Source organism: Nicotiana tabacum, chromosome 7, assembly GCF_000715075.1.
Source record: "Nicotiana tabacum cultivar K326 chromosome 7, ASM71507v2, whole genome shotgun sequence".
Classification (NCBI taxonomy): domain Eukaryota; kingdom Viridiplantae; phylum Streptophyta; class Magnoliopsida; order Solanales; family Solanaceae; genus Nicotiana; species Nicotiana tabacum.
In genome coordinates, this window is record NC_134086.1 from 163,371,290 (window position 1) to 163,381,151 (window position 9,862).

A 9,862-nucleotide genomic window follows, 5' to 3' on the forward strand; every position below is an offset into this window, starting at 1 on the left:
AGAAAGGGATAAGGCAAAGAGAAGAAAAATGAAACAAGAAATAAATGACCGGGATGACGCATGCAATCGAGCGAACGCATAATAGAAAGGATTAACTGTATAAGTGCATTCATGCCAACGTGTGGATATTAAATCTGTTAAGACCTAATCGCTAACAAAGTGGTTGTCTAAATGTGTGAGTTCCAGGAAGGTGGTTAGTTGATTGGCAATTCTGGCAACTCATCCATACAACACCCGGTCGAAAGATCAAGTAAAAATGACAGGGCAGGATTCGGAAATCAGTATCGTAGACCCTTCGAATGAGGTTGAGGTAACAGGTGTGGGTGCTATGAAAGAAGAGATGAGGAAATTAAAGGCACAAATGGCTGAAATGCATCGGGCATGGTCTCAAGGACATCCGGCACCACTATATCCTGCTAACCCATCTTACATCCCACCCCTAGATCAAGCTCAGGAGCCTACCACTCCCCACGCATCTTCAGCTTTCCCTTATCAGGCCCAGGGTTATGGTATTACATCATACGCTCCCCCAGCTCCATCCTCTAAACAGAATCATCCACCACCCATGGTTCCCGTCTTTGTGGCACCTCCCCCAGCTCCACTACATAGATCATCCAGTGAGCCGCTATTCCAAGCTCACGACACTCAATATTACCCTCCCAAACCGATCTTCAAAGCGCCTGAGCCATATACCTACTCTCCCCATTTTGAAATCCCGGGAGAAGTTGAGAAACCGGTTAAGAATGCTGAACAAGAAGAGGTGATTCGTAAAGTCAAAAGCCTGGAGCAATCCTTCAGGAACATGCATGGTTTAGGAAACCATGTTAGTGTCGCATACAAAGATTTGTGCCCTTTTCCTGACATACAGTTGCCTGCGGGGTTTAAAATGCAGAAGTTTGACTTTTGTGAGGGGCACGGTGACCCAGTAGCACATCTGCGTGGTTCCTGTAGCAAAATGAGAGGTGCCGGGGGAAGGGATGAGTTGTTTATAGCATATTTCGGTCAAAGCCTGAGCGGGTCAGCACTAGAATGGTACACAAGGCAAGACCCCGGCCGATGGTATACATGGGATGATTTGGCCCAGGCATTCATTGGCCATTTTCAATATAACCTCGAGATAGTCCCTGATCGTCTGTCATTGTTGAAACTAGAAAAGAAGCCTTGGGAAAGTTTTAGAGAGTTTGGTTTCCGCTGGAGGGAACAAGCTGCAAGGGTTGACCCTCCCATGAGGGAAAGTGAGATGGTAGATTATTTCTTGCAAACGTTGGAACCTACCTATTTTGGTCATCTAGTGACATCTGTCGGAAAGTCGTTTAATGAAGTGGTAAAGATGGGAGCCATGATTGAAGAAGGGTTGAAATCTAACAAAATCTTGAGCTACTCGGCGTTGAAAGCAACCACCCAGGCCATCCAAAGTGGCACTGGTGGTGTGCTGGGGAAGAAGAAGAAGAAAGAAGAAGTTGCTGCAGTTGAAGCTAATGTTTGGTCCAGGCACAATAACCCTCCACCTTACTACAACCAACCCAGACCCCACCACCCAAACTATCAATATACCTCATATGGCCCACTGCAACACTATTATCCACCACCAGAACCACACTTTTCTATTCACCATGCCCAGACCTACACTCAGCCCCCAGTGCACTCGCAATGGCGTGCATCGAACCCCCAAAACACACATCCACCCCCACAAAACACCTATCCAACTCCTAAGGCTAACAGACCAGGAACCAACTTCCGCCCAAACCAAGCTTTTAGAAATGAGAAGGCCCCAAGCAGAAAAACATTTACTCCGCTGGGAGAATCTTACACTTCTCTTTTCCACATATTGAAATAGTTGGGGATGCTGATCCTAGTTGAATCCAAAGCACCAAACCCTCTTCCCAGAAACCTGGATCACTCTGTTAGTTGCGAGTATTGCTCAGGGATGCCGGGGCACGATACTGAAAAGTGTTAGAAATTGAAAAACGCAATCCAAGAGCTCATTGATAATCGTCGTATTGAGGTACAGGCTCCAGAGGCCCCAAACATCAATCAAAATCCGTTACCAGCACATTATGAGGCCAACATGATTGAACTGATACATAAGGGGGCAGAGCCTAAGAAACCTTCGCAGGTGGTTATGATGATTCGTTCTACGGAAACCAAAGAAAAGACGGTGAGTGCAAGGCCAGTGGTTCAATTAAAAGCAATAAAAGACAAGCCAGTATTAGTAATGGGGAAGGGGCCGTTTGTATCTGAGAAAAAGCAGGAGCCAGTCAAGATAGTGGTACCAGGGTCAGTATCAGCGCCCGTGGTGGTCGTGAAGGGAGCTTATGTAGAACCGGTTGTTATAAAACCGGTAGTCCAGCCACCCATGGTTGATAGCAAAGTTGTACCGTGGAAGTATGACAAGGTAGTGGTGACATACAAAGGAAAGGAAATTGAGGAAGAGAGTTGTGAAGTACAAGGACTAACCGGGTCGGGACGTTGTTTCGCTCCCGAGGAGTTGAGAAGGGCTAAGGGCGCAAAAGATAACCCAGTGCTAGTTAAAAAGGCTGTAACGGAAGAAGAGGCAGAAGAGTTTCTGAAAAAGATGAAAGTACAAGATTATTCCATTATTGAACAACTGAGAAAAACACCAGCCCAAATCTCGTTGTTGTCGTTATTAATTCACTTTGAGGAGCACTGCCGAGCTTTAATGAAGATATTGAATGAGGCTCATGTGCCTGACAAAATTTCAGTGAACCATTTAGAGACAATTGCTAACAAGATCTTTGAAGTGAACAGGGTAGCATTTTCTAATGATGAATTGCCTATGGAAGGCACAGAACACAACAAGGCTCTGTATTTGACTGTCAAATGTGAAGGTTCAATGGTTACTCGGGCACTAATCGATAACGGGTCAAGTGCTAATATTTGCACGCTATCCACATTGAACAAGTTAAAGATTGATGAGGATAGAATCCGCAAAAATAGCATTTGTGTTCGGGGTTTCGACGGAGGAGGAACAAACACGGTAGGGGATATTGTACTCGAATTGACTATTGGCCTAGTCGAATTCATGATGGAATTTCAGGTGCTGGATGCTGCAGTATCCTATAATCTGTTGTTGGGTCGACCACGGATTCATGCAGCAAAAGCCGTGCCCTCCACACTACACCAAATGATTAAATTTGAGTGGGACAGACAAGAAATTGTGTTACATGGGGAAGATCCCACATGCGCCAAGAATGATGCCATTGTACCCTTTATAGAAACCGAAGATGATAAGGGTCCATGGGTGTATCAGATCCTCGACACGGTTCCGGTGAGCAGGGTGCCTGAGGGTAAAAGCATGCCATGTCCTAGGGTGTCAGCTGCGACCGTCATGGTAGTGTCAGAAATGCTGAATAACGGGTTCGTGCCCGGGAAGGGTTTGGGGGTTGAACTGCAGGGCATTACTCAACCTGTGTCTTTGCCCAGAAATCTGGACATCTTCGGGTTAGGGTTCAAACCAACAGTGGCAGATGTCATAAAGTCCCGTAAGTTGAAGAAGAAAGCTTGGGTGCTCCCTAAACCAATTCCTCAATTGTCCAGGTCCTTCGTCAGGCCGAGTATCAAGAAACAGTCATTGGCAACGATATCGGGCTCGTTAATCGAGGCGGAGGGGAATTTGGATAAGGTGTTCGAGAAAGTCTTTGCTGAAGTAAACATGGTTGAGGCCGGGGAAGGGTCAAGCAGAGCAGACATACAGTACATCGGACCACGTGCTAACATCAACAATTGGGAAGCTACTCCTCTTCCAGTTCGGAGGGAGTCGTGGTAGTGAGTTTTGTTTTCCTTTTGTCACCTGGATTATTCCAGGATTTGCAATCCAGTTGCTATGTTCCGTCCATTTGGATGAGTTAAGACCTTGTTGTCTTTACGTTTAATGAAATGCAATTTTCTTCGTCCCTAATTCTCTTTCCATTTTCTTTTCTTTTCTTTCTTTGTATAGTTCTTTTTATGCTGATATCAATGACATGACATGCATGAGGAATCTTCGGCCCAGTTTTAAAAGCCAATCTAGTTCAGAAGTAATAATACAAGAGATCAAGTGTGATGATGGGGTGGATTGTAACAATGATGAAGCTTACGAGGAAATTAGTAAAGAATTAAGTCATTTTGAAGAAAAACCCAAACCTAACCTAAATGACACAGAAACGGTTAATCTAGGGGACCAAGACAATGTACGGGAAACTAAAATAAGTGTTTATTTGGAGCCACAACTTAAGGAAGAGATAATTGAAGTATTGCATGAGTACAAAGACGTTTTTGCATGGTCTTATGATGATATTCCGGGTCTAAGCATCGATTTGGTGGTTCATAAATTGCCCACTGATGCAGCACTCCTCCCTGTCAAGCAGAAGTTGAGAAAGTTCAAAACAGACATAAGTGTGAAAATCAAAGAAGAGATTACCAAGCAGTTTGAGGCAAAAGTCATTCAGGTGACACGGTACCCCACTTGGTTAGCTAATGTCGTGCCTGTGCCAAAGAAAGATGGCAAGACTAGGGTGTGCGTCGATTATCGAGACCTTAACAAGGCAAGTCCAAAAGATAATTTCCCATTGCCCAACATCCATATACTAATCGACAATTGTGCCAAACATGATATTGGCTCTTTTGTGGATTGTTATGCGGGTTATCATCAGATTCTAATGGACGAGGAAGATGCAGAAAAAACGGCATTCATCACGCCGTGGGGAACATATTATTATCGAGTCATGCCCTTTGGTTTGAAAAACGCTGGGGCAACTTATATGAGGGCCATGACAACCATCTTCCATGATATGATACATAAGGAAATCGAGGTATACGTGGATGATATGATCGTGAAGTCTAGACAGCAATCCGACCATGTCAGAGATTTGAGAAAATTCTTTCAAAGGTTTCGCAGGTACAATCTTAAGCTCAATCCTGCGAAATGTGCTTTCGGGGTGCCATCTGGGAAGTTGTTGGGATTTATAGTCAGCTGGCGTGGTATTGAATTATACCCGTCAAAGATTAAAGCTATTCAGGAGTTGCCACCTCCAAGAAACAAAACCGAGGTGATGAGTTTGTTGGGATGATTGAACTATATCAGCAGGTTCATCGCTCAACTCACGACAACTTGCGAACCAATTTTCAAGTTGTTGAAAAAAGATGTCGCGGTCAAATGGACGGATGAATGTCAGGAGGCTTTTGATAAGATAAAGGGGTATTTGTCAAACCCACCTGTGTTAGTTCCGCCAGAACCAGGGAGACCTTTGATTTTATATCTGACAGTTGTGGACAGTTCATTCGGCTGTGTACTGGGGCAACATGATGTTACGGGCAGAAAGGAGCAGGCTATCTACTATCTCAGTAAGAAGTTCACATCTTACGAGGTCAAGTATACTCATCTGGAAAGGACATGTTGTGCCCTAACTTGGGTAGCACAGAAATTGAAACATTACTTGTCATCCTACACCACTTACCTTATATCTCGCCTGGACCCGCTGAAGTATATTTTTCAAAAACCCATGCCCACAGGAAGGCTTGCTATGTGGAAGATCTTACTTACAGAATTCGACATTATATATGTAACACGGACTGCCATGAAAGCACAGGCATTAGCCGATCATTTGGCTGAGAACCCCGTCGATGAAGATTATGAGCCTTTGAAAACCTATTTCCCTGATGAAGAGGTGATGCACATTTATGAATTGGAACAAGCTGAGAAGTCGGGATGGAAACTTTTCTTTGATGGGGCTGCAAATATGAAGGGCATGGGAATATGAGCAGTACTTATTTCGGAAAGAGGTCAGCATTACCCCGTTACAGCTCGGCTTCGTTTCTACTATACAAACAACATGGCAGAATATGAGGCATGTATATTGGGATTGAGATTAGCTGTGGATATGGGTGTATGGGAAGTCTTGGTCATGGGTGACTCGGACCTACTGGTACACCAGATTCAAGGGAGTGGGAAACACAGGACTTGAAGCTTATACCGTATCGTCAGTGTCTGCATGAGCTTTGCCAGCGTTTTCAGGCCATAGAATTCAGGCATATCCCAAGGATTCATAATGAGGTTGCTGACGCTTTGGCTACTTTTGCGTTAATGTTGCACCATCCAGATAAGGCTTACGTTGATCCATTGCAGATTCAGGTCCGCGATCAACATGCTTACTGTAATGTGATAGAAGAGGAAATCGATGGAGAGCCGTGGTTCCACGATATCAAAGAGTACACTAAAGTGGGAGTATATCCAACACAGGCCACCGGTGATTAGAAAAGAACAATTCGACGGTTGGCAAGTGGTTTTTTCATTAGTGGAGGAGTATTGTACAAAAGAACGCCAGATCTCGGTTTGTTGAGATGTATAGATGCACGGCAGGCCACGACTATCATGACTGAGGTGCATTCCGGAGTTTGTGGACCGCATATGAGTGGGTATGTTCTAGCAAAGAAGATTCTTCGAGCGGGTTATTATTGGCTCACGATGGAGCGGGACTGTATCAGTTTTGTGCGTAAGTGTCATCAATGCCAAGTACATGGAGATTTGATTCATTCTCCACCATCAGAATTGCATACGATGTCTGCACCATGGCCTTTTGTTGCATGGGGCATGGATTTTATTGGGCCAATTGATCCAGCAGCATCAAATGGGCACAGGTTTATCTTGGTAGCTATAGATTATTTTACCAAATGGGTGGAAGCTAAGACATTCAAGTCTGTGACTAAGAAGGTTGTAGTTGACTTCGTGCGTTCAAATATCATCTGTCGGTTTGGGATCCCGAAGGTAATCATCACAGATAATGGGGCTAATCTTAATAGTCATTTGATGAAGGAGACATGTGAGCAGTTTAAGATTGCTCATAGGCATTCTACTCCGTACCGTCCCAAGGCAAATGGTGCGGTTGAAGCGGCCAATAAGAACATAAAGAAAATACTCCGGAAGATGGTTGAAGGATCTAGACAATGGCACGAGAAACTGCCTTTTGCATTGTTAGGATATAGCACCACCGTGCGTACCTCGGTCGGGGTGACTTCTTACTCATTGGTATACGGTACCGAGGCAGTAATACCTGCAGAAGTGGAAATCCCATCTATGCGAATCATCGCAGAGGCTGAGGTCGATGATGATGAATGGGTGAAAAGCCGTCTTGAGCAGTTGAGTTTGATCGACGAGAAAAGATTGGCATCAGTGTGTCATGGCCAACTGTACCAGCGAAGAATGGCGAGAGCATACAACAAGAAGGTACGTCCAAGGAAATTAGAAGTCGGGCAATTAGTGCTGAGGCGGATCTTGCCTCATTGGGCTGAGGCAAAAGGAAAATTCGCCCCAAATTGGTAGGGACCATTTGTAGTAACCAGAGTGTTGTCTAACGGAGCATTGTATTTGACCAATGTGGAAGGAAAATGTGTAGAAATGGCCATCAATTCCGATGCGGTCAAAAGATATTATGTATGATTTCTTTATTTTTCTGAATGCGTCTGTTTGTATTTGGCATATCTTAACGATTGAAATGATGAAGGCATTTTGTCCTGCTATCCAAACACTCTTATCCCTTGTTATCCCCTTCGAGCCTTACTTATTTTTTTCGTACCCCTCTTTCGGAATCAGCGGCACTATCAGAGAACACAGGTGCCGAACAAAAGGAAAAGAAAAAAAAATAAGAAAGAGAAGAAAAGAAAAGAAGAAAAGGAAAAGAAAGAAAAGCGAAAGAAAAGGAAAGAAAGAAAATCACAACGACAAAGTTAGATACAGTGAACTACGTTTGACTTGATCCCGAAAGGGTACGTAGGCAGCCTCTCTGAGGTTCAGTCATACCAAAACAAAAATCCAAAAATCCCCAAGCAAGAAACTGGGGCAGAAGTTGTGATTGTTATGAAAGTTGGATTCCGAAAGTTGTAATTTGAACCCATTCGAATTGTTTTGAGCCTTTTATACCTTTCTTTCTAAACCCAATCCAAAAGCCTACATTACGGTCCAAAGAAAGACCTTTTGATCAATCTCTAAGAAATGCCAGGTCGAACAGGTGACGGTAATTCGTATCAGTGGCGACACTCTGGTTCAAACAAGAAAGAACGAAAGCAAAAATGAGAGAGTCTTATTGGTGAAAACCTTCACGGGCACCGTAAGGCGACGGGAGCTGAGAGAAAAATAAATGAGAGAGTCTTATTGGTAAAAACCCTCGCGGGCACCTTGAGGCGAAAGTGGGTTGGAAGAGGGTTAAAAGGCAAAAGGTTTGTGGGAGGAAGAATGTTTCGAGGTACCGCAAGAAAACAAGGGTAAGGTCTGGGTAATTCAAACAATTGATGGAAGTTTCTGCGCAGCAAAGTATGGCAATTAAAAGCTGGACATTTGGACAGATTGGACCGGTTAATCCAAAATGCATGTCATGACCATGGGTACCAGTTGTCTCGCTCAGATAAATTTCTTTTCCTTCTCTTCCTAAAAACAGTCATCTGGTTTTGGATTCTTCCTATCCTTAATTCAAAAATCGTTGCATTTCATTTTTTGTTGAGGGTCTTCATTTAGCAGAGATATTCCAGTACTAGTTTTGGCCAAAGCGGGCAGAAAGGACTTCAAAGCTCACTACCATCTTCCGAAATTGTAAAGCACAACGTGGTCAGAGCATGTCAAAAACAACATAATGTAAATGGAATAGGGGAAGTCGCCGGAAGTTGCATTGGCAGAATATTTGGGAAATGTTATGGGAAATATGAAGGTTCAGGCAAAAGTGTCGGAAAGATGAGACAACAGTATGGGTATAAAAGCATTCAGGTGGTCAGAAATCGGGGAAATTAATGGAAGTTTCATAGGGAAAATGATTGGGAAATGTCGTGGGAAAGGCAAAAGCTCAAACAAAGGTCTCAGAAAGTCAAGCGGTTCAGGAACAGTATGGGAAATTAGTCAACACAAAGCAATGCGGGGGAAGGATCTTTCAGTATAAATGCCATCAACTAACCACCATTTTAAACTGACGAAATTTTCTTTGATTGTAACAGGGGCAGAAAGTTAGTCGGTGAGGAGGAATTCTCCAAGAAGGAAAAGTAAGCAATAATCAGGTTTGACCGCAAAGTGCGGTTTGATTAAAAAAGATATTCTTGAAGTACATAAGAGGAATGGAACTTGGTCGCTAAGTTCGCATGATTAGAATAAATGCAAGTAGTCAGGAGTCCGCCTGGAAAACAGAGACATATAGTTTAATTTTAGCAATTAGGAGTCCGCCTGGAAAACAGAGACATACAATTTAATTTTGGTAATCACGAGTCCGCCTGGAAAATAGAAACATACAATTTAATTTTAGCAATCAGGAGTCCGCCTGGAAAACAGAGACATACAATTTAATTTTGGTAATCAGGAGTCCGCCTGGAAAACAGAGACATACATTTTAATTTTAGCGATCAGGAGTCCGCCTGGAAAACAGAGACATACATTTTAATCAGGAGTCCGCTTGGAGAATAGAGACATGCAGTTCAGTTTTAGCAATCAGGAGCCCGCCTGGATAATAGGGGAGAATATTCAATTTCAAATTCAGAAATCAGGAGTCCGCCTGGAGAATAGAGACATACAGTTCAAGCGTTGGGAGTCAGGAGTCCGCCTGAAGAACAGAGATATACAAGTTACATCTTTGAAGTCAGGAGTCCTCCTGGAGAACAGAGACATGTATTTTGAATTTCAAACAGTCAGGGGCCCGCCTGGAAAATGGAGGTGTTAGATATTTTAAGTTCGGCAGTCAGGAGCCCGCCTGAATAACAGAGGAATACATTCAAGTTCGAGTTTATTTAAGTTCAGCAGTTGGGAGAGAGGGAATAACATATCAGTCAACCAGGGAATAGCAACATGGATGTTTATCGAGAAAGAACAAGACAACAAGGCAATAAGGAAGTA